Raw genomic sequence first — 26939 nt, forward strand, 5'->3', positions numbered from 1 at the left:
TAAATATATAGAGTTCTAGATCTTGCTATTTGCTTTTATTTGTTTGCTTCCTAGATTAGAAGATATGGAAAATGAAGCCTGATATTTCTTTTACTAACCCCCTTCCACCTTATCCCTTTTTTCTCTTCCCACTATTCCCAACATTATTTTATTTTTTTTGATAAAATAAAATTCAGAAGTTTGGTTTCCACTTAAGATGTAGAAAGCCACAGGAAATCACTCCCACTGTCACAGTGAGAAAAAGCTGGATAATATACAAAATCATGACTTGTCCTGAGCCCATCAAGAGCTGAGGTCAGAGGATAAGCAGGTGAACTGAAATCCAAAGAAGGACAAGCCCCTCCAAGGAGAGATGGGACAGGACCCTTTCACCTTTGGTGGAGCATAGGAGGAAGAAATAGTTCCCATGAAAGTGAATAACAAGAGGACGCCTGTGTTCCTTGCAGCATTATTCACAATAGCCAAGGGGTAGAAGCAACCCAAGTGTCTATCGATGGATGAATGGATAAACAAAATGTAGTATATATATACAATAGAATATTATTCAGCCTTAAAAAGGAAAGAAATCTTACACATGCTACAACATGGATGAACCTTGACGACATTATGTTAAGTGAAATAAGCCAGACATAAAAAGACAAATGCTGTATGATTCCACTTATGTGACCTTGAATAGTCAAATTCATGGAGACAGAAAGTAGGATGGTGGTAGTTAGGGGTAGGGGGAGGGGAAAATGGGGAGCTGTTGGTTAATGGATACAGAGTTTCAGCTTTGCAGGATGAAAAGCCTTCTGGAGATAGATGGTGGTGATGATTGCACAACAATGTGAATGGACCTCATACTGCTGAACTGTACACTTAAAAATGGTTAAGATGATAAATTTTATGTTGTATGTATTTTATCATAACTAAAAATAATAATAAAAAGATTTTAAAAGGTGGTTAAGTAGAAAGCATTTAAAATCTGTAAAAATTCTTAAAAGTCAAGTGAGGGCTAGCAGGATAGTTGAGAATAACTGAGCACAGATACAAGGGGAATCTGCACTCACTCACAAGTTCTTTCCCATGAGCCTCTGCTCAGTGCTTACCAGAAAGTTTGGGGCAGGGAAGTTAACCAGAGAGAGATCTCTTTGGTTCCACAGCTGTATAGATACTGAGAGGCTGCCCCTGGGAACAGGCACAAAAATCCCACCTACAGCCCCAGGTTCTTTCTTCACATGCAAAAGCCTTAAGCTACTGGAAGAGGGGAAGAAACCCCACTGGGCCCATGGTCTTAAACCAATACAAAGCAGAGGTCTGCTGTAGAATCAGAGGATATTTTGGTTCGTAGTGCCTAAGACTGAGGATATACCCAGAGAATTCAAACCTTGGTAGCAGCTGTATTCATAATTGCTAAATATTGGAAACGGCCCAGATGTCCATCATTTAGGGAATGAATAAACAAATTGTGGTAATATTCCATAGAATAGAATTCTACTAGATAATAAAAAAGAATAAAAGGAAAGTTGCTGACCTCACCACTGTGCCATTGATCACCGAGGGTAACCATCAGGGCAGGAGCCATGAATGTTTCATGAAAAACATGGCACTTTAGAAAATGCAAAAGTTCAGAAGCAGATCAAGACAATTATGTAGAAAGCTGAAGTAGCTTAGAGGGGCTGATTGTAAGGATAGGAGAGACCTAGAGGCCATAATTTGCTCAGCAAGAGTCCTCCATATGATCTGAGTTTGTTTTCATAATGATACATAAAATACTATTGATTTATAAACTATTCTATTTTTAAAACTCAAAGCCTTCTATAAATACATCCACACTTTTCCCCCTACCCTAAACTTTTGTCAAATTGATCATAGATTCTTCAAGGTTAAAGGATCTTTAGAATTCATCCAATATCCTTATAAAACAGGAGTTTTTAACCTGTAGTTCACAGGCATGGATAGAATTCAGTTAGTACGTGAATTTAGATAGAGAAAATGACATCTTTATTGTTACTAACCTCTAATTGGAATTTAGCATTGTCCTTAATTATAAGTGTAGGCCATAAACCACAGTAGCATCAGCAGTACCTGTCACTTTGTCATCAATGGAAATCACAGCTACCGTATCACATGACAATTGTTTGCAGATATTTTAAAAAATCATTGATGCTCATCCCTACTTTGAAAGTATGGGAAACCTGCTGTTAGATCTTTTTATTTCAAGTATTAGGAATGGAACATATATACCATGTCATAAATTCATTCTTTTAAAATTTGATAACTGTGTTTTATTGTATTTTGTTTCCTTTGTAATCCTATGTATCTTATTCTTAGAGGAGGTCGTAAGCTCTAACAGACTCCCAGAGGGATTCATAGAACCAAAAAGGTTAAGAACCTGGAGCCTTTCTTGGACTCTCAATAGTAAATTCCATTCAGTGCAAATGGCTTTGTCCAGAAGCCTGAGCTGTTGCGAGTGTTCTAATGTACTGCATATGTGGTTGATCTGCCAGATGCCAGCTGTGCCATTCCAGAGGAAACATTGGTTCTAGCAGGTTTTATGCCAATTGGTGAGTGCACTGGGCATGTTTTTGAGAATCTGTAGATTCTCTGTGGCCTAAGAGGCCTCTGCTATGGTGGGGCCAATGCAACCTTAGAAGTAAGGACCCTGTGTGATGCATTTTAACCTTGCCTGTTAGGGGGCCTAGTCTAGAGCACCATCCCACGTTCATGGCTCTGGGCCTCTGGGACCCTTGGTGGGGCGACAGTCAGCTCTGACAGAGGTCAGTCTGGTGGGTTCCACTTGTGTGTTTGTGAATTCCTGGAGGACTGATGTCAAACTTCAGAGCCACAGCTCAGGGCTATTCTTCTAGTTTTGATTCAGCTCCCTGGCAGGCTGGGTATGATTTAAATGAACGTATCTATCTTGCCAAGATCTCCATATTCTTACTTTATCTTTTAAACCTTATTCTACATGCTGTCATGCCAGAGTGAACCATTTGGGTGACTTAAATGCTAGCAGTGGTCGTGGTCAAATGTGTATCCACCTAGACCCCCGAGGAATGGGAGGATTGCTTCCCTGTGGATTATATTTTATAATTAGATACATATCCATTCTGAAGGTAAAATTTTTAAATATCTCAAGATAGTTTATTTCAATTTTGACAATCCTGATGAGAAATTTTGCCTCTTTTGAAGTAAAATCTGCTTTTGTTTAAGTTCTCTCATTTACCTAGGTCTGGTCTGTAAAACCTCACAATTATCTAGGAGTTTCCTGAAGTTATACTTTTGTGACCTTCCTGATGTGTTTAATGAATGCAGACCGAAGTGAAATCTGCCAAATCAAATATATTTTGGCAGAATATACTTCACTGGGACACATTAATCTTAGGCTGCCTGGAACCTTTTTCTAACAAATGTTTGGGATCTGAGCATATGTCAGGCACTCAGCTGAACACTGGTGATATAATAAGGGGCAAAGCAGACATAGTCCCTGCCCTTGTGGGTGGTAGGAGGAAGGGTGTTAGTTATAGTACCCGGAAGATGCTCTGAAGACGAAGCACTTGGAGTGAAAGGCTGTACGGAAGAGCGACCTGACCCTGAGAAAGGAGGGGCTCCCTGGGTTGAGGGCTGCATGGGGCTGGAGTTGGAGACAGGAATAGAGGGGTGTTGTACACACAGGAAACAGCTTGGCACATATGAGGAAACGAAAGATGATCCGTGTGGCTGGGATGAGGATGAGGGTGCGACCAAATGGAGGTGGAAAGATAAGCCAGCATCAAACAATGCAGGATCTCCTTGGCCAGGCTGAGGATTTTGGTCTTTGAAGCAGTGGGTGACATGATCATCTATCCTTTATTGACACAGAGGTAATGATATTTCTTTTCAAAGAGAACGGATAACATTAAACAAAAGCAGAATGCCTAGCAACTTAAAAAAAAAAAAAAGCCTGCTATTTAAACACGGTAGACATGACACATGTACTGCAATACATATACATTATTACAAATATCCGTTCACCTCTGTGTAGCAAGCTTTTGGTATCAATGCCAAGGTTAAATTACTTGTCTCCTTGAGGTTCTGAGAAGAGGGAATTCTAAACCACTTGCCTTTGTAATTTGCCTTTGAAGACTTCTTTGTGAAGTTTCCATTATAAAGGCTAGCGTTAGGTCAATCTTTAAAAAAAAGTGCTATTAAAATCACCCGTATATCTGCTTGCTGTTTTAGTTGCCATTGTTTACCTGTTTATTGGGACCTCATTGTAAAAGGCTGGAGGTATTATTACTATAATTGAATTGGACCGACTTGTAAGAAAGCCCTTTTTAAGAATGGTAATCTCTGGTACATTTAAATTTATAGAAAAATTGCGCATCTTTCATTTGATTAGCAAATATGGGCCATAGTAGTGTTGAACATTGATGTCTATATGGCCCTCTTAGCCACTGCTCTGAATTAAAAATTCTTGCAATCTTTAGATCATTTGAGTAATAACGTAAAATACAGTTTTCATTTCATGTGTATGCATTTGAAATGGCAAATTACTGCAGCAGCTCTGCCTCCTTTTTAGTGTTAGCTACCAAGGGGGATGAATTACTTACCAGCTCATTGTATTATTCTCATGGATAGTCACGCTTTATTTTTGGATACTCAGAGGCATTGGACGTGAACAAGAGGAACATTCTTCCCTTTAAAGCTGTCAACCCAGGGTCTTGTGTCTCCATATGTGCAATTTCTGAAGCATTTCACATGAAGCTAAGGCAACTTGTGCTGAAACAGCTCGCATCCACCTGTACTTAAGTGGCTTGTTATTAGCACCTAGGTTCTTATACCTCGTACACTGGAGATATAAGAGGATGCTTATTGATTCTACATTGTGAAGGACTTTGAAAGATCCTTGAGACAAGGATTTTCAGAGGTGACTAGAGCAGTTACAGAGAATTATTTTTCTGTGTGTTTGGTATCTTTACACATAATGTCAACAAGAGCCTCAGAGCCTAACCATAGCATCAAAGGGCTTTGTTCTCTATTTTAGGTTCTTATTTTGAGAATGTGCTTCCGTGAAAATGTGTCTTTTGTCTGTGCACTGTTCCTTTGTGGACTGCCCCTACCCCCAGAATCAACTTTTTCAGGCCTGTGGCTGGTGTGGGGTTGACCTGCCTCCTTTGCTCCTGGTCCCCTAGGGCTGAGCGTGTGACTCAGCCAGCCAGAGTACCCCTGCCTCCAGCCACAGTGATTTGTTCAGGGATAGGTATATGATCTCCGCCAGCAAGATGATGAGAGTACTCCCTGGGATTTTGGCAGAACACCAAAAAGATGCTCTCTTTCTCGTGGGGGTTACAAAGCTGTTAGGATTTGTTTCTAGAGCTGCTGATGGCTGTCTTTGTTATCAAATGGAGAAAGCCTGCCTGAAAATGGAGCCGGTCCAAGGAAAATCGAAACAAGAGATGAAGAGGTGCATATCAACCTATTGATCCTGTCACACCCGAAGTCAGTAAGATTCATGAATATTTCAGTTGCGTGAACTTATTATTTTTCACTTAATTTTCTATTTTTCACTTAAAGTTAGGTTTTTGTTACTTCAACTAAAAGAATTAAAACATAAATGCTGCCCATAAACTGTCACTACATAGAGGTGGCAGCAGGAGGGGAGAAGTCTGAAGATGTCAGCTGGTATAGGTGTGAAAGATTTGAAAATCTCTGTTGCCCTGCACAAGAGTTTGTAAGAGAGACCAAAGAATGTGCTAACTTTTCCCTGCTGTTGCCACTTCTTTTAAATAGCGTTGGATCTTTTAAACTACATTCTGAGGTAGTAGAATCCTAGTTTTTCTCATGTACAGAAATGAGAGACTTAGTGTTGCTATGTATTCAGAAACAAACATGAATGGTAGCTGGCTGGTTCGTAGTTACAGCCTTGCCATCTGAAATCCATGGATACATTTATTTGTTATGCATTTGCTTTTAGCATGAGGCATTCTAGTTCTACTGTTCAACAAATAAGATGTTACAACCCCAGTAATGGTGTCTGACATGAATAACAAGATTAGAGGGACAAGCAGTAAAAATAATAAAAGATAAATTATCCTCTATTTCTAGTAACTCAGCAATGAAAGACATTTATGTTCTCATTTGGACATTAAATAGCTAGAAAATATGAGTCAGTCATTTCGGACGCAGACTTCTGCCACAGCTTCATTCCATTTGGTATCCTAGGTATCAGTTTCTTACAGACATTTCCTTTTCAAAACGAGAGAAAAGATACACAATATGGTAATGAAAATGAGTATTTCAAGTGTCCTGTGAACCTCAAGTGGAAAGCAGAAAAGCAGAGGAACTCTAATGACATTTCTGATACAAGTTTATGCTAGTGGCTTATTTTTTCATGATTTCTTTATAAAGAGATACATGAAACATCTATAAATTAGGGTCGTTCATGGCTAAAAAGAGGCTGGGGAATGAGAGGCATTATTAAGATTTGCTTTCTTTTACATTGATGCTTGTCTCATGGATAATAATTTCTGCTAAGAAGAGTTATCAGGTAAGCCCTTTAGGTAAAAATAGAACCTGGTTCCTAAGCTATAAGAAGCTCTGTATATCGTAATTCAGTGACCAGAAAACACTATCTTCTCCAGTATGGCCTGAATGGTCTCCAAGTATGTTGTGAAACGTCTTGGTTCGCTCACTTCCATTTAGAGAGAGAATACAATAGACACCAATTTTCCACAAGGTGTCATTCATAGCATATACTGAGGTGTTTATTATCCCTTGTGCTCATGTAATAGGAAAAACAGGTTTCTCCCTCCCAAGTAATACAATGGGTAAAAACAACACATTTTCAAAAGAAAAATGCTGCACAAGAAGTAGCATGAAGATAATGAAACTCTGTTGTGCTATGTTTAATGAGCTGATGTCTTAATAAACTATCGCCTTGGTAACCCCCCCCCCAAAAAAAAGAAACAATTCTCAGCTTTGTATCCATAGGAGATTGTTTAGTAAACAAAGATTAATATTAACATTTAAATTTGGGGTTGGCCTCCAAGTATTTGGTTTGTTGTCAGTTGTTGTTTCTACAAGCATGTATAGCTAAAAGAACAGAGCCCAGCTGGACTGTTCCAGCCAGAGGAGACGCTTCTAGTCTCACACAGTAAGTGGCTGGAATCCACACTTCTGTGCAGTGTAGTTTCCTGTGCATTTGGATCTCAGTCTGCACATTCTTCTACCAAAAGCAGTGAGGTAGGAAGCACATCCTCTTGCTATGGCCATGCCCTTGCAGAATGTAGAGGCTGCTGGCTGGGACCTCCAGCTACAGCCCAGGGCCATGTGGGCCATGCAAACAGATGGGGTTCCTGGGCAATGAGAATTCAGTAGTGGCAGACAAAGTGTACTGGAAGATGTGAGAGCCTCCTTAAGTTTTGTGAAATTAAGAAAAGAGAGCTAGGTCTACAGAAATCCAAGTGGTGACTCTGAATTTGTGAACCTGGCACTTTGTATGATTGCTGACAGAAAGCCTGAGCAGTCTCTGCTGTTTGCAGTACAGACCCTGATGCAAGTAAGGGACTCTTTCAGTGCAGAACAGCATGAGTCATAGGAGCAACATCTGGGTGGCAAAAGTACAGGGAAGGTCTAGACATTTCTTGTAGCCTGGCATGAATGAGCATCTGATTGGAGTTGATCTAGGAACCCCCTCACCCAAATATGTATTTGGGGTGATATACTTCAGCTAGCGGTATAATAAACTGTAGTTTTCATTCCACATTAATTTCAGGGATTCCCAACTCATTTATTCATTCATTCTTTCATTCACTATGTAAATTGATTCCTCACTTTTTGCCAAACATTGGAAAAAAAAAAGTGGTGAATAAATCCAAAGAAATCTCTGCTTTCACAGACTTTACATTCTAGTTTGTGGAGACGGTCAACAATTAAGCATATATACAGATAAAGGCTTTGAAGAAAAGATATTCCAATAATGTGGATAATGTGATAGAGCATGACAAGCCTGTGGGTTGAGGAACAATAATAGTATGTGAATAAAAAAGAGAAGGGATCTGAGGATTGGCTCCAGGGTAGAGGGTAGAGGAACATTTAGAGGATGGGGAAGTAAGGAGGAGAGGGCAAGGGGCCTGAGGAGCAGCAGCCAGTGAGGTGGAAGGAGAATTGAGGAAGCGGTAGTTAGAGAATGTATAAGCCACTTGTTAAGCCCAAGAGTGACCTGATCCGGTTGATGATCTGGGAAGTTTCACTCTGGCTGCCAAGAGGCAGGACTATCTCAAAACAGGGACAGAAGCAGAGAAACCATTTAATAGGCTGTTGCAATAATCGCCGTGAGATAAGGGATTGTTTGGACTATGAGTGTAGTGGTAGTGGTAGCCAAAGAAGCTGCACTTGGGATATGCACAAAATATAGTAGAAGGTAGCACACATAAAATGGTACTACACCTAGAACTTTCTGATGGACTCATATTGGGTATGAGGGAAAAAGAACTGTCCTATCTGTGTGGTCTTCATTTAGATCAGTGCTACTCAAAGTGCCGGTCTGCAAACTTTGCCACTGATCTGTGACAACAGAAGGGACTTGTGCCAAAATGTTCTCAATGAAGATTTTCTCAATGAAGGAAGCAGCGCATTCACTTACATTCTAGCACAAGCTCCTTATTTTGCCATAGACCAGAAAGAGTTTCCAGACCAGACTCATCTGTGGCCCTCACTTTGAAGAGGCTTGCTTTAGATGAGGTTATCAGTGAAAGCCGTTATTACCACGTTCTCAGGTTTATCCAGGTACGGCACATTCTTGGAGAATTTGTTGATTTCGTAGTTGCATACGTGTGCTGTGGTTGCCAAAGTTAATGGAACTACACACAGATAAGTTGTAAAATACTTTGTGGAGCAATACCTTCTTAAAGTTATGAGTTATGATTTCTAGATTTTCCTTAGCTTTGTTTGATTTTTTTTTTTTTTTTTTTGTGAGGAGATCAGCCCTGAGCTAACATCCGCCAATCCTCCTCTTTTTTTGCTGAGGAAGACGGCCCTGGGCTAACATCTGTGCCTATCTTCCTCCACTTTATATGGGACGCCGCCACAGCATGGCTTACCAAGCGGTGCGTCGGTGCGCGCCCGGGATCCGAACCAGCGAACCCTGGGCCGCCGCAGCGGAGCGCGCGCACTTAACCGCTTGCGCCACCGGGCCGACCCCTTGATTTTGTTTTTTAGATTAGTAGGCAAATGTAAGCGAATAAGCTTAGGAAAACATTTTTTTAAAATAACAAATTAACCTATGTTTATGAAGTAGGGTCACAGAGCAACTCAAGCTAAACCTTACCTGCTTTTCAAAACTTAGCTTATACTTCATCTTTTAGGAAGCCTGTCAGACCTTCTGACCATTCTGATATGTGTCCCCTTATGTGTTTTCATAACACTCTGTTTTACCTTTGTTGTAGCACTATTATAACTCAAGAATGGTTGACTTAATCCTCCACCCACACTGTAAGCAAGTAGAAGGAAGACTGTCTTATAACTCCAGTACCAAGTAGAATATCTGGAACGTTGTAGATATCCATTTGAACTTTATATGTTAATAGCGTGACCATAATTTCAAAGAACAAAAGGATAACTGTTGGGCATAATGGTTAGCATTCAAGTTTGGGGCAACTACCAAAGCAAAGACTTCTTTAGACTAAGCAGAATCTGAGGGAAATGATATAAATTGTAGCCTCAAATATAAAGAAGAGTTTTTAATATTTAAATGAGTATTACACATTGGATTTGTCAACCATATCTAAAAGAGAGCAAGTGGCATGAGTGATATCATTTCAGAAATAAAGGATGCTACTGTATATATATTATAATAGCCTCATTGTAGAGGGAATGACTCGTTATGGGATACTACCACTTATTAAGTATCTGCTGCTTGCTGGGTAGTATGATAACTTTGCATATGGGTTCTTGTTTTTACCAATCTTATGATTCAGTGTAAATATTCATGGAGAGTGTTTTCTCACAGATGCGTAAGTCTTTGCCTAAGAACACCTTGGGGAAGGAGTAGGGAGAAATCTATAAGATGAAGGAAATGAAGAAAAACTGGTGAGAGTACTTAATGAACACAGAGCAGATGCTTTACATGGAGAACAGATTTTTGGTGGCAAGCTATTGCCCTGGCAGATACATAAAATTTATCACTGTGGGAGGCAGTGATCCAGCAATGGACCAAGTGCAAACCTTGCAAAGATATATTGCAAAAAAATATTTGGTATATAGGCAGCAAAATCTTTTCTCATTTGCTCCTCTGCCTTCTCTGTCAGATTCACTTCTGCTCATTGATGCATATCAAGTAGGGATTAGCGGAAAATAAATCCTTACAATTGGAATCAGTCATGATGAGTACAGTCCCTGTTTCTATAATACATATTTTTTATGGAGTATTTTATAAAGATGACTGGAAAAGAGTAGAATAGAGTGGAATGGAATAGAAAATGAAAAAAATGTGAGTAATCAGAAACAGAACTATACAAAGTTGGGATATGCACATAGGTGATTTGGTATGGAGTACCAAATGATATTTATATTTATTGTTTCATTGAAAGGAGGCCCTTCTGGGCAAGAAAATAGAACAAAAGCATTTTTGTTTATTGGCAGAAGAATAAGAACCTTACTAATCTATCCACACTGACACACTTTTCCTTCCTCTCCAGTGACCGTGAAACCCCTGAAAAACAAAACATGAGCAAGACACGTTTATACATATATATATATGTGTGAATTTTATGTATGTGTGTGTTTATGTGTAATACACTGCTTATATAATCCCACATATATACATGCATATAATGAGTCAGGATAAACTAGGCTATGGTGTGTTAACAACCAACCCCCATATCTTAGTGGTTTAGACCACAAAGGTTTATTTTGTTTATTTTTCACTCATGCTACATGTCCATTGCAAGTCAGCTGCAGCTCTCCTTTACATCATTTTACCCTGGACCCAGGCTGATAGCTGTAGTGTAGCCTATAGGTGGAAAATTGCCTGGCTCATAAGAGAGAGAAAAAAAGAACATCGCAGACCTCATAATAGATCCAAGAGCTTCTGTCCACATATGTTATTCTTCCCACATGTCAATGGTCAGAGCAAGTTGTGCTCAGGCCTGCAGCAATATTTTTGAGCCATTACTACTACAGTGTAGTAGCCCATTATAGCGATACACAATACTACTACTGTATTTGTTGGGGGAGTATTGGTGTAGAGGGAGTGCATTGTAGTTTTCGGAATATAGTTGTACCCACAGGAACTGGTACATCTACTCCAGGTGTTTTTTCTAGGTGGTTGGGGAGATAGTGATAGATAAGAACAGAACATTTCTTTGTATCTTTAACTTTATTTATTCTCGTATTCTCTCTCCTGCCATCTCTCTCTCATATTTGCATTCATTTTGTTAATGACATTGGCTCACTATTTCTATTATAAAGTTCACTCCCAGTATTTTTCAATTGGAAATCTATTGAGAACCTATTCTGTACCAGGCACACTGCCATGTGCTGGATGACACCTTGATCTCATTCAGAAACAATGTTTCTTAGTGATTTAAGGCCTGGAGGAAACAGTTTATTTCATTAAAAAATACATATTGACTAAGCACTATAGTCAGTGAATGAAAATACATCACAGTTTTGTGGAAGAGAGAGATATGTTGGAGGAGAGTTTACAAAGTGCTTTGGAACATGGAGAAGAGAAAGGCAGAATCTTGGGGAATGTGATAGTTATATGGCACTATAGATAAGATCTGTCCTGTCCTGAGAAAGATGAATAGGATTTTGTTAAAAGTCAAAGAACAAGTGGTGTTAAAGCCTTCTAGGCAAAGTAATTACCATAAACAAAAGCAGAGACACAGGAAAAAATGTAAAACGTGTTGGAAAAATATAAGTAGTTCTTTATAATTGGAGTATAGAATTTGGGAAAAGCATAGAGATAAGACTAGATATATAGATTAAGAGAAATTGTGGAGTTGTTTGATGGACTTCATCATATCTGTCTAGAAAGATCAGCCTTCCTGAACCTCTGAGTTTTCTCCCTGGCCCCTGATAGTGGAGCCAAACCTCTTCTTTCTTATTTTTTTTTCAAACTTCTTTTTATTCTCTCTTTCAGTTGAGCAGTGTCCCAGGCTGAGCTCCATGGTTTCCTTGTATCCATTACCTTTGATTAATTTGGGCCCCTGATCTTTCCCCTTTTCTATGTCTAAGATTTATATTTAAGTCTCTTTGTTTTATGGCTTATTCCGTTTGGATAGAATGGGCTAGTTCCAATGAGTGACCTAGAAGATTTCTTGCCTCTAAATTAATTTCGTATGTGGATTTCCATATTTCTGTTCAATATAGACAATTTTCTCGGTTATACATAGATCCCTCAGTTAAAGTGTTTAGAAAAATGAATTACTGAGTCATTTGCAGCATGAAGTGCACTGTGAATCATTGTTTTTATGATGTTCTACACATATTCGACCCAAGGCATGCAGTGACTCATCTGTGGCATAAGGACCGTGCTGTACAGACATTTCAGAGACAGATCAAGACGTAACTTGCCAGGAAAACCATCATTACTTCAGTTCTCTTTCATAAAAGTCAGTGGTACAGATATTGAAAAAGAACAACTTCTCTATTACCTTTTTGAAGAGGTTCAATTGAATAGAGCTTGGGAACACTATGTATCAATGCTTTGCTTTCCACGAGGGAGGAAGAATCTCTTCATAGAGCTGCCTTTCAGGGTATCTCTGTGGAAACGCTGTTGGGTAATTTCTGTTGGATAATTTCATTATTTTTCCTCACTCTTCTTTTTCTTCTTTATATCTGGGTGAGAGAATAGGTAGTTTAGGTTTAGAACTGGAAGATTTCAAAATAACTCAAACCCTTATGTTGTAAAATGTGACAATTTTAAGGTCCAAAAATATGAAGCGATAAAACCCAAGTCATATAAAAGCTGGGATGTAAAGTCAAGATTCTTGACTTTCACTATAGTGTGTGTTTGGTTATAACTAAAATTCCCCCAAATTAGGAATCATGAATGTTACCTGGAGCCAAATAATTTGAGGAAGGGATGCTTGTTACCTATAGGGTATTGTTTATAAATTTTGTGATCACTGTATATTTCAGCTATACTTAGGTATTGATTTCACTACTTAGTTGTATTATATAATTCAAGAGTTGAGGTGTCTTCATGTTATACGTGTAAAATACTCTATTTAAAATTTTATTGTATTAATTTAGTTTTTATGTATTGATGGATTGATTTCAGTCCTCAATTAATAGAAGAATAAAAATGTAGTCAGGCTTTGAAATTTACAGGGACTGGGAGCTCAGTCAAGTTTTGAGCTCCAGGGTTAGACCCATCTAACCATTGTAATGCAATTATGTAGAGGAGCAGGGGGGTTTGGTTTGAACAAATCCCTGCCATAGTGCTCTTATTACTGAATTTCATCAAATGCAAACACTATTGATTGTAAATAGTATCCAGATTTCAGGGATGCCATTAAAGTGAAACTAGCCCATTTTAGAGTCTAAAAAATATAGTATCTGTGTGATTTTGGGTAAGTTAAGTAATAACCTCTTTGAACTTTAATTTCATTTTTTGTTAAAAAGGTGAGTGAATAATAGAAACTTCCTCAGAGAGGTTTAATGATTTGCAGAGATATTCTAAGAGTTATATGACAGAACATGTAAAAATGTTGAGCCTTATTTTAAGGACTCAGTAAATGCCTCAGTTATTCAGGATAACTTGTTTACATCTAAATAAAAATTCTTCCTCTTAGGAATCAGAAATAGAAATGTAGTTCTGGCCATATTTCCTTCTAAGAGAAAACAGAAGTCTCTGTCACATGAGAGAATTAAAAGCAGAGTAGATAAAAATAAAAATCAATTTTGTTAAGTCACTGATAGTAGGGATAAGAAAGAAATAACCAAAGAAGAACCTACCTACATATGGCTTGAAGTTATAGGGGAATGTTGGCATCGTAACTTTATAGAGTTAATGGCCACCTGCTACTTTTCTCTGGTTTGTTGTCAGTCTTCTTTTCCTGAGTTCTAGAATCATTCTTCAGTCAGAAGAACTTTCTGAAATATTTGAATTCAGCAATTTGTTTTTCCACAATACTAAGTTTAATAAATTTTATAGTCAAGGGTTAACCTATGCCTTAAAAAAACATTGAGAATCATTTAGAAACTATGACCTAAGTATGGCGGTAAAGTATAATGAGGAAGAAAAAAGCAATAGATTGAATATTTTGAGGGAAGAAAGGAAAAAAAGCAATGCATACCTGTCTTTTCTAAATGACAAATATGAAAAGCAAAACCCTGAATAAGTTAGTCTAATTTTTTAATTTTCTGTATTGATTTGGTTCAATTTATCTTTAATTTTTTGAATGTATATATTTCATATCTGTAGGTAAAGAAGTAAACTTTACTGGATTCTTACTCTACTATAAACTTGGAAGTTTGTGTGTATTACTTCATTTAATCTTTGAGGTAAACCTCCTGAATAGATTAAAAACCAGGATTCAAAGTCAGTGTTGGCATTTTTAGCATTCATGGTTCTATTTAGCATCTATGGACACAGCTATCTATTTAATGAAACATTTTACATATTTTGGAGTAAAATATGTGTAATACATAAACTTGTTTTAATTAAAATTTTCACTAAATATTTTTAAATTGGTCTGGTTTCCTCTCCGATACCTGTCAGGTAAATATACTTGAGTATGTGGTTCACCTTCCAAAACTGTAATATCTACTAGTGGTTTAACAAGTATGTATTTCACTTAGCTTTGTAAGAACAACTAAAATAAAATAGCATTATTCACCTCTCTCTTTTTAGCTGTGTAAATTATTAAAAGATTTACCTATAAATAGTAAAAATCATTACTTTAAAATGCCTTATGTATTTCATTAAATAAAATTGTTTGGCTACATTAGTGCATATAATTTTTAATTACTTTTTTCAGGAAAATTGATTCAATTAAGTCTTTCTGCTAGTGGTTGAGATCCTGATTAAATTTGAGTTGTTTTAAATCAAATCCTCTCTAATTTAGTTTGGTATTGTGACACGATTTAATCTCTTTCTAATCTCTAAATGGTAGCTGAACTTCTTTATTAACCCAAAATCTTGACTCATCACTTGTATTCCTAAATATTTCATGTATTTCTTTTAAAAGGAAAACAACTGGACTCTTACCATCTCATTTTACGTTCTTTGTCTTCTGCTTAAAGACACATTTCCTTGGGTGTTTGGAATTTGATCTTTCCTGCTGTCTCAAGTCTCAGCTTGGAATTATGCATGATCAGTAAATTGTCAGAACCAACCTGTTAGTCCCCAAAAATATTGGACTTAATCATTGTGCATTTCAATTCGAACAAAGTCAAATGAATCTGTAGCTTTTAAAACCTATCAGAACCAGATGCTCTGTTTTTGTTTGTTTTCTTTTAAAGAATTTAGACCAGAAATGTAATGTGAGCCACATATGTAAATTTAAATTTCCTAGTAGCAACATTAAAGAAGCAAAAAGAAACAGGTGAAATTATTAATAATACATTTTGTTTAGCCCAATGTGTAAAAAATATTAACATTTCAACCTGTAAGGAATATTAAAAGTATCAATGAGATATTTAACATTTTTTATACTAAATCTTAAAAATTTGGTGTGTATTTTACACTTATAGCATATCTCAATTGAATTAAAAATATTCAGCTCCTCCATTGTACTAACCTCTTTCCAAGTGCGTAATAGCCACATGTGGCTAATAGCTACCATGTTGTACAACTCAGGTCTGAATGGTTATTTGGGGGGAAATCTCTTGGCAGGTTATAGCTTTGAATCAAGGAAACTTTAGTTTCACTGTTAATTGGGGTCATGGTCTGGCATGATAACAATGTAATTCACAGTAGCTGGCAGTTCAGCTAATGTATAAATGGAAGCCACATGCCTAGTTTAAATTAGTTTTCCTTACTTTGAGCAGAGATAAAAGTGTAATAATCTCTACCAGAATTACCTCTCCTTTGCTCCATGTCACTTTAAGTAATATAATATTTTATAAAGAAAGGAATAAAACTAGGTTCAGAGATTTTGTGCTTTTGCCTTCCAAAGGAGAAGAAGAAATTACTAGTTCGGCTAAAGGTAAAACTGTTATATAGAAAAAAATTATATTCATTACAGTTGAAGATGTTACAGTACCTTCTTTTCCTGTGCACTCCCTCCCTCAGTTAATTGTATTTTAATCATTTTTTCTTCTATGTTTTAGTCTCTTTTTTTGGTACTAAAATTTGTGTTATTTTAAAATTTTTTCTTAATCTCCAAAATATATTTTATAAAAAGTTAACCAAAAGAGTTGATATATATTTCCAGCTTAAGATTCAACATGTGTGAAGGTACATGCTTTCAAATATTACTTTAGAGTCATATTTAGCAAATATACCTTTACATGTTAACAGCTCTGGATAAGGAAAACACTCCAATTAAATAAATTTAAATCAGCTTAGGAGATAGATTTAAATAATTCTTTTCATGATTTTGCTAATAGTTATTTTTTTGCTATAATAAAAATGATCTTTGATTTTTTTACGTTAACTTGAGACATGTTAGATTAAAATAATATTTAATGATTTATTTAGCTGTGTGGATAATAATTTTGAACCTCCATTTTTATCGTCAAACATCCCCCAAACACCCATCCATTATGTTCTGCTATGGCTACTGCTCATTTTTTTTTAATCTGTCAATGTACCCCTTGATTTCTCCAGGCCCAACGTCTATTCTTAGCAGTGTCTGTGTCTAAGATGGATTCTCTGTTCTGTAGTTTTGCTCCATCACCATTTGTATAACTATGTCAGTTAGATTTTCCTTCTATTTTGTTCCCACTTATAACTGGGATAGAGAGGTTTATATTGCTATTTCTAACTCAAAGCCATAGTTTGTATCCTAGAGTAAAAACTAGAGGACTCTTTGCTAATCTACTTAAATACTTCAGGAGAGGATACGAGATTATCCAGTGGGTTTAGATTCTTAGGAAGCAAAGTGGGTTATTTCCTACTTTTTAGGTTACCTTCATTGTGCATTTTTCCCCATACCTTCAAAGCTTTTTTTTCCATTAAAATGCAGTGTGAATCTGATTTTCTAGATTTTGAAGAGCTATTGATACTATTATATAGTTTAGTTTAAAAAATTTCCTTGTACTAAGATGTTTCTCCTTTGGGGACATCAAAGGAATAATTTTCTTGATGGCTCCTAAATTGCAATATTAGACATAAGTGTTCAGACTTAATCTTCACGTAAGGTTCAGCAATTTTGGATTCACAATGCACCGATGTATAAATCCTTAAAGTTAATAATTTTATTACATGCTTATTCATAATAAGTTGGGATTTAAAGCTGTGGGAATCCATTATCACTTGGTCTCATTAAACGTACACCTAGACTATAACTAGATCAAGGTGTTTATTTAAAACAAATGGAAAGCTTTGTTTACAAAAATAGTTGTACATATTCATAGTGGCTTTAATTGTAATAGCTAAAAACTGGAAAAAACCCAAATGTTCACCAACAAAAGAATGGATAAACAAATTGTGGTGTATTCATACAATAGAATACTACTTAACAATAGAGAGAGAAATGAAGTACTGATACACACAAAAACATGGATGTCTCTATGACTTTATGTTGAGTGAAAGAATAGTACATATTGTATGATTCCATTTTTATGAATTTTTAGAATAGGCAAAACTAATCTGAGTGATAGCAAATCAAAAGAGGGGTTGCCTCTGGGGGTTGAGAATTGACTACACTACAAGGGGAAGTGAGAGAACTTTCTGGGATAATGGAGTTGTTCCATATCTTGAGTAGGATGTTGGTTACAGAGGTGTGTACAATTGCTAACACTTATCCAGTTGTACACTTAATATATGTGCATTTTACTCTATATAAATTTTATGTAGATTTTTAAAATAGAATGTAGATGTTAATAAGTTTGCAATAATAAAGGAAAATGTTAGCCAGCCAAAGGAGAGAGATGAAGAGGGGAATGCAAAGATGGAGGGAGAAGTAGAAGCACTTTTAGTTTCACCTTACACAGCAGGACAAGGGGATACTGACTTTATATTTAAATTTATAAAAATAATAATATGATTATCAAAAATTGTGAAAGAGAAGAATGAATAGCGTGAGTCCTCAAGAAATCATCATTTTATTTAGAGTTGGGAGGCATCAAGTGACCTAAAATGAGAAATGGATAGAAGAGGTTGCTTCTTGGGAATGGTACAGTGGAGGAAGGTGTGGGCATGCTCGAGCATTGCTTTTCAGCACAAGCTTTGCCATCAATCAAATATGTTACTGTGTACACATAGCACTTTGGTGGAAATAAAATTTTAAAAGATGTTGTGATTTCCCCACTGTCCTCAGGATAACGTTCAAAAACCTTTATCTTTCATGGCCTGGCACCCACCCGCCTCTCCAGCCTCATCCTTTGCCAGCTCTTTCTCTTCCTTACACTCTTCATCCACCCGTAATCTTCTGGTTTCCAGAATGTGACTCATTCTGTTTCATTCTGGGCTTTTGCATATTTTGTTTCCTCAGGTTCAAGTACTCTATCCATAACATTTGTGGCTTAGACTTAGATTTCATGCTCACTTGCTCCAGGACTTTTTTGTCCTGTTTTGTGTTCTCTTTTTGTCTGTATATATCTCCCACAAGAATGTAAGTGTCATAAAGGAAGAAACCATATATGTGTCCTTTTGAAGGCTGCATCCTCAGCAGGTAGCACAGTGGCCTGGGGTGTATTTGATTCCTAGGGATATATTTTAAATGATTGAACAATTTGAATCGGGAAGATAGTGGCATGAACTTAAGAAATGATTTAAGTGTTGACTTCTGAATTTCTTCTTGTAATCTGTAGACATCTCTCAAGATGTTAGGTCAATGGGTACAAATTCTTGGAGTGAGGTATCTGAGGATATAGAGTAAAGGCAGTGATTGTCAGAGTCCATTTCCTGAAAATGGGTGGTATCTACTATAGGTCAATAATCTAATGCTGCCCTGGTCAGACCTGGAAGGGTCCAAGAATTCCTTGCCTGCCCTGTGTATTTGCAGCTTCCTCCCTGTTAACTGCTTTCTAATTAGATCAAAATCCAAAGAAAGAAGGTACAGGTGAATATCTACACAACAAGAAGCTTCTATATAATTAATCCTCTATTGATTAATGCCTAAAAGCTTCTTTTTTCAAAAAATGCTAGAATGCATTCAGAAACTCTCTCTTGCATAAAATTCTATGTAGTACTAAAAGATCTACACAAAATAAAATTTAAAGTCAGCTAAATGTTTTGATTGACATAGGAAAATACTCAATATTTACCTGCTTATGGCTCTTATTATTTATAAATTGTTGACAAAGAACAACAGATATTTCTCAGTTTGAGACAATATGTGATTTCAATTGTACTATTCTGAAAAGCTTTAGAACTCTGACTACAGGAAGTATTTACAAGACATGTTCTCATACAAGAAAGGATTACTTGAATCGGTTACTAACAGATGCAATTTCTGTTTCTGTTATAAAATCTATTCTCAATCTATTTGTAAATAAAACTATTTTGTTGGCTAGATAGTTGTAAATATATTCATGAAATACCTAATTTTTCTGTAATATAGTCTTTTTTTAAAACTTATTGAGTCTGTCATCAAGAAAGTCAGTAGACTTAATTGGAAAACAAATGATGTATAACTTCTGAAACTAAAAACTCCAAAATTTAGGACAAGTGTACTTTTCCAAAATTTACATATTCACTGAAATATTTGGCTGTGTTCGTTACTCAAAACAATACTCATAAAAATGATCTTATTCAAAATAATACTCATAAATATGATCTATCTAACTTACAGATTTATAAGTTGAAATTCTTATGTTGAGCAAAACATTTTCAGAGAAATACAATCAGTTCTTCGCAAATCATAGCAAAATTATCTTTCTAGATCCTTCATCCAAATTTGAAATAATTTGTGTATATGTATGTGTGTGTGTATGTATGTATGCAGACGTATGCATGTAGCCGTATATCTATGTAGACATGTTTACATAGGCAATGAAGTAGCAGAAACATATTCCAGGATATGTGAGATAATTGTATCCTTTCTTAATGGACCCAAAACAAGTCTCATTTGTTTAGCTTTATATTAGTCAATATTTGAAACTATATCTGGACTATATTAATATAAAAAGTTAGTTATTGAAGACTTTTCTGTCTGAGGAACAATGAAGAAATGAGAATTTCTCACTCTTAGAGAGGTGAATATTTTTTCCTTTGAAAGATGCAATTTTTTTCCTCCCATTGTATTCATATGTGGAGGAATTTTTCTCATGTTTTATTTAGTATTCTTTGGGAAAGTCAATTAGCTTTGCTCTTTTAAATCTAAATTTTATTTTTTATCAAATTAATATACATGTCTAGTTTAATTAAAAGTCAGTAGTTTTATAAGGTTTATAACAAAATGTAGCAGTACTCTGTCCCTTTTCTCCTCATCTCACTATTCTTATCCGTTAGGGGAACCACTTTCAACATTTTTAGCTGCTTTTTCTCAGATTTACCTCTATGTTTCTAAATGTCTTCTTTTCTTCATGTTTCTGTTTTGCAGAAATGTAGTGTAATTGTAATGTCTTCTGATTTCCTACTATGAAAGATAGGAATAAATTTTAAAATGTCTTTTCCTACATTTTTCTAGTTGGTTATATCAATTTTCACTTAAGTCAATTTTTAGTGCTAAAATTATGACTATGAAAATGTTATTCATTGTTGATTACATTTCTTTTCTTTAACAATGTTTTGCTTTTCCTGGAGTTAATAATTGATGCACTTTCTCTCTCCTTTTTCTTTTTCATTTGATCTAAACTCTCCATCAGAAATGTAAATTTCTTCTCAATAACTTCATAAAAATCAGGCACTCTATCATGTTTTTGTTTTTAGTTCTGTTTTCTTGGAGATATTCCTCAGATAGCTGTGTTATAACCATCTATCTTCTTGTTCCCATCTAGATTAGTCACTCTGTAATTCTGCTGCACATCTGTCATGCATAATTTCCCTTCAGTGTCATCCTGAAAATTCCCTTTGCTTCTCTCTTGTCTCAGACTTCCTCCCCTCTGATCTCATGTCTTCCCTTTCTTAGTTTCCTCTCTCATTTTAGGCAGGCAAATCCTCTTATGACTTACAGAGAAAGATTACATAATTGGAGGTACATTTTTGAGATATTACATGGTCTTAAAATGCCTTTATTCTAATTTCACATTGATTGATAGTTTGACTGGGTATAGAAATATAGGTTAGAAATATCCCCCCCCAATTTTATTTTATTTTATTTATTTATTTTTTTAAAAAAGATTTAATTAATTAATTTATTTTCCCCCCAAAGCCCCAGTAGATAATTGTATGTCATAGCTGTACATCCTTCTAGTTGCTGTATCTGGGACGCGGCCTCAGCATGGCCAGAGAAGCGGCGCATCGGTGCGCGCCCGGGATCCGAACCCCGGCCGCCAGCAGCGGAGCACGCGCACTTAACCGCTAAGCCACGGGGCTGGCCCATTCCCCCCAAATTATAAAGGCATTTCTCCTCTTTCTTTTAGCACTTAGTTGTTGAGATGTCTGATGCTATTTTGCTACCTGATATTTTGGTTTTGGCCTGCGTTTTTTTGTTTTCTTTGATTAAAGCTTTTAGGGATTTCTCTTTGTTCTCAGGGTTCTGAAATTTTATATTGGTATGCCTTAGGTTGGATCAATTTTTATTCATTATATGAAATATTTAGCAGACCGTTTCTATCTGGTCACTTATGTACTTCAGGTCTAGTGTACTTTCTGAAACAGTTTCCTTTTTTTGTGTGTGAGGAAGATCAGCCCTGAGCTAACATCTGTGCCAGTCCTCCTCTTTTTGCTGAGGAAGACCGGCCACTGGGCTAACATCTGTGCGCATCTTTCTCCACTTTATATGGGACCCTGCCACAGCATGGCTTGACAGGTGGTGCATCAGTGCACGCCTGGGATCTGAACTCGGGCCGCCGGTGGCAGAGTGCATGCACTTAACTGCTATGCCACGGTGCCAGCCCCCTGAAACATTTTCTTTGATGATTCCCTTGGTTTTCTGTTTTACGTTTCTGGAGCTCCTATAATGTGGATATTAGACGAGCTTAGTGGGTCCTCTTAATTTTCTTATCATTCCTCTCTAATTTCTATCTTTTTCTCCTTCGTGTTTTACTTTGTGAATGAGATTTCTTCAAATTTATCTTCCATCTCTTTTTTGGATGTATTATTTCTGCTCTTAATTTTAATTTGCACAATCATTTTTTTAGAATATCCTGTTCTTGTTTCGTGTTTGCACATCTTCTCTTATTGATTTTAGTTTTCTTCTGTTCTCTGCTTTTTTCATTTTTTCTTGTTTCCTTGGTCTCTATCTTGTCTGTTCATATTTGCATATGAGGCATTTAAAGGCCAATTGTCTACCTGTATTCAAGGCAGAACTTGTTGATTGGTAAGCTGCACTGTATTGTTATTTATTCATTTTTAATCATTTTATTTGGTATATATACCAAACTATATGTCTATATCTATACCTATAGTTTATATACCAAACATCTAGTAACTATAAGTATTTTATCTTGTTCTTGTCAGTTTGCTCAGAGAGGAATAGTCTGAACTTCCTACCAGACTGCAAGCATACTTAGAACTAAGTAGCACACGGTGGTTGGACTGTGTGGTGGAGGGGGATTACTTTTTAGTAGATAGACATTCACTAGACATTTACTTATTGCCTGTTTTCTTTATGACTCCTTATCTCTTGCCTCTCCCTGGGCTCTTTTATACTTTGATTCAACATTTAGGAGACTGAACAGCCATTCTCTTACCTGGGTTGAGGAGGTATAATCATCTAGTTGCTCAGGGTAGAGGATTGGATCTAAGGGCCTATATGCTTCTTAGATTTTCAACCAACATCCTTTTTAGCCCCATCCTTGCCGCTGCCTTCAGAAATACAAGATACTCCCTATTCCTACCTTTTTCTGATTTCTATCAAGTGAATCTGCTTGGCTGGTACTCCTCGCTACCACTGCTTGGCATTGAGCTTTCAGCTCTCTCTGCTCTGTTAAGTCAATTATCCTTCATTTTTCTGCTTACCAGCATTTATAATTCATACTCTATATCCCCCTCCCCAACTCTTCTCTCTGTGATTGTTTCCCTTCCTATTCTTATTGTAGTTCTTCTTTTTTACTTTTGTGTAGTTATAGGAGGGAACAGAGGCTAACCTGTTTAACTGGGAGTCTTAAAGATTTTAAGAGGTTTAAAATATTGAGTTTCATATCATTTCAATATATTCTTGAACAAAGTATATCTTGAGTATACATATCCTTCTCTACCCTCTTTTACTTCCCATGCAGTAGTTAAAAATCCTAGTGTTACCAAACTACCTGGAGTGCATTAAGGTAAACAGCTGAACTCAATCTTAGCTCAGCTCAAGGGCCAGCTTCAATTTCAGTGGAGGATCACTTGTAGTGAGAAGTAGGGAGTAGGCATAGAAGAACATTTGGAGTAGTGGAGGACATGTTTTCCAAGCAGACCTGGCAGAGCAAATATTCTTTTTCCCATCTAGTGTTCCTTCCTGTAATAACAGAAAGCATTCCAAAGCAAAGAGTGTTTGTGCTTAATGAGAGTTACATGGGAGATGCCCTCCCAACTCTGCATACAGTCATTCATCTAGTACTTATTAAGTACCTAAATGTGATTCAGGCACTGTTCCAGGCATTAGGGATACAGTAGAAAATAAAAAAGACACAATCCTTGCCCTCATGGAACTTACATTTGCGTGCTACTTATAGTTCACTATACAATGAATCCTTGACGTTTGAGAGATATGCCCAACTTCTTTGAAAGTCTGTCCTCACTTAATGCCTAACACTAAAGCATATACCTTACTTATAAAACAGACATAGTATAACACATCAAGAGCTATAAAACACTGTGGATTAAAGATATTGGGTATACTTATCCATTACTGTGCAGCAAATTACCCCACAATTTAGTAGTTATCCATTACTGTGTAACAAATTACCTCACAATTTAATGATTTGAAGATACAATAACATTTATCATCTCACACAGTTTCTGTGGGTCAAGGCTTTACAAGCAGCTTAGCTGGATGCTCTGACTGGAAGTTTCTCACAAAGTTAAATTAGTTTGCCAGACAGGGCTGCAGTGAAGGCTTGACTTGGAGTGGCTTCCAAGTATTTCATTTACATGGTGCTAGTTGTTGGCAAGAGGCCTTAGTTCTTCGTCATTTGGGCATCTCCGTGCTTGAGTGTCCTCATAACACGGTGCCTGGCTTTTGCCAAATTGAGCAAACCAAGAAAAGAAGGCAGAAACGACAATGTCATCTATGACCTAGCCTCAGATGCCACACTCCTTCATTTCCACAGAATTCTGTCATTTAGAGATATCAGCTATCTGTATTCATTGTGGGAGAGGATGCACAGGGGTATGAATTACAGGAGGCAAGAATCACTGTAGATCATACTGGAAGTTGGCTGGCACTCTGGATGTTTATCCAGGCTTCCTCACTTGTTAGGTTACTCTCTTTTTGTCCGTCGTGGCTGCTATAACAATACAATAGATTTGGTGTCTTATAAACAACAGAAATGTATGTCTTATGTCTCACAGTTCTGGAGGCTGGGAAGTCCAAGATCAAGGTGCTAGCAGATTCAGTATCTGATGAGGGACCGCTTCCTGGTTCATAGATGGCCATCTTCTTGCTGTGACCTCACATGACAGAAGGGGCAAGGGAACTTTCTTGGATCTCTTTTATAAGAGCACTAATGGAATGTTTTTAATAACAGCCCTCATGATCTAATCATTTCCCAAAGGCCCCACCTCCAAATACCATCACATCGGGAATTAGGTTTCAACATGTGGAATTTGGGGGGACACAGACATTCAGTCTGTAGTACTCTCAAGCTTGAGTGACTCAGATTGGTGTACTTAGGTAAACTAAATCTTATGGTGTTACTTGTGAAGAATCAAAATAAAAATTATTAGTTTCTTGAAAGCTACTTATTTATACAGCTTAGATTAACCTAGCAACCTGTATAATTTGTTATATAATATGAGTTCTGTTGTCAGCTAATGAGGATTCTATAAATGAGTTGAACTTAAAATTAGCCCTTCAGATGTTAACAAAGGGTATCTACATTGTGTATATGTCTGGTGTTTCATCTGGATAGGCCAGATAATGAGATGACACCAAAATAGAAACTTCTGTTTGGGAGAATCAATCCTTTAAATTGCATAGAATGTATTTTGGAGGTATTTTCTTATTTAGAAAAGTGGTCATTAGAAACATTTGATCATAAAGATCATCCGAGACCACTAAGCAAAGTGAAATTTAAGGAAGGTATAGAGAATCTTGATTTTTTTTAATGTGCACTTGTATTTTTTATCCTAATACTCTATTTAGTCATAATTCTGTGTGAAGTATCATTTCAGGATGATGGAATATTGGCTTCTCCCATGTTGAGAAATAGTTGCTATTTTCATGACTGCCTTAAGATTGGTGAAGATTTGCTATTCTCTTACATCACGCTGTTAGAGCTACAGATTCATTTTTGGAACTTTTTTTAAAAATTAAAGTAGCATTGGTTTTTAACATTATATAAGTTTCAGGTGTACAACTTTATAATTTGACATCTGTATACACTACCACCAAAAGTCTAGTTTCAAACTACATCCATCGCCAAACAATTGACCCCCTTCGCCTATTTTGCCCACCCTACAACCCCTTTCTCCTCTGATAACCACCAATCTGCTGTCTGTATCTATGAGTTTGTTTTTGTTTTATTTGTTCATTTTTTTTAATTTTCCATTTATGAGTGAAATCATATGGTATTTGTCTTTTTCTGTCCTATTTCACTTAGCATAATACCCTCGAGGTCCATCTGTCTTGTTGCAAATGGCAAGATTTTATGTTTTTTCATGAGTGAATGGTTATTCCATTGTATGTATGTATATATATACCACATCTTCTTTATTCATTCATCTGTCATTGGACTAGTTTGTTTCCATATCTTGGCTATTGTAAATAATGCCGCATTGAACATAAGGGTGCATTTGTCTTTTCAAATTAGTGTTTTCATATTCTTCAGATAAAATACCCAGAAGTAGAATAGCTGGATCATAAGGTAATTCTATTCAGTTTTTTGAGGAATCTCCATGATATTTTCCGTAGTGGCTGCACCAATTTATATTCCCACGAACAGTGCACGAGGATTCCCTTTTCTTGACATCCTTTCCAACACTTGTTATTTCTTGTCTTTTTGATACTAGCCATTCTGACAGGTGTGAGGTGATAGCTTGTGGTTTTGATTTGCATTTGCCTAATAGTTAGTGATGTTGAACGTATCTTCATGTGCTTGTTGGCCATCTGTATGTCTTCTTTGGAAAATGTCTATTCAGATCCTCTGACCATTTTCTAATCGGGTTGTTTGGCTTTTTTTATTGTTGAGTTGTATAAGTTCTTAAATTTCCCAAGTACTTACATTTTTTTTGAGAAATTTGTAATTTTAATTTTAAATCCACTGAAAACCAATATAATTAGGGTACAGCATATTCTATCTTGCAGTAGATTTTAGAAACATGCAAATGAGGCACACTATTTTCCATGGATGTTTGCTTTTCATTTGGGTGTTTTGAATTTAATGAGATTTTCCTAAATTGATGACCAGTAAGCTGACACTGTGTTTTACTGTGGGAGAATTTTTTTTTCTTTTAACAAGCACAATTATCAATTGCAAGCTACATCTTGCTGTTTTGTGATGAGGAAGAATCCCTAGTCCAATGTAGTTTTTTCTCCCTATGGCTAGGATAAAATGAATTCTTCCAGCCATGTTATAGCCTAAAGATATATTATTTCTGTGGCAGG

General features: G+C 36.5%; 1 protein-coding gene across 3 annotated transcripts in view; it reads left to right on the top strand.

Annotated features, from left to right (window-relative positions):
• OXR1 (oxidation resistance 1) overlaps positions 1–26939 on the top strand; it is a 437591-nt gene that overhangs the window by 13309 nt on the left and 397343 nt on the right. Inside the window, exon 1 of one of the 3 annotated variants that reach the window (XM_058564778.1) lies at positions 15199–15233. The exons of the other annotated variants lie outside the window; for them this stretch is intronic. The gene's annotated coding sequence lies outside the window, so the exon portion shown is untranslated. Of the gene's footprint in view, positions 1–15198; positions 15234–26939 lie in introns of those variants that run through there. 3 annotated transcript variants of the gene reach the window in all.

Source organism: Diceros bicornis, chromosome 21 (genome assembly GCF_020826845.1).
Source record: "Diceros bicornis minor isolate mBicDic1 chromosome 21, mDicBic1.mat.cur, whole genome shotgun sequence".
Classification (NCBI taxonomy): domain Eukaryota; kingdom Metazoa; phylum Chordata; class Mammalia; order Perissodactyla; family Rhinocerotidae; genus Diceros; species Diceros bicornis.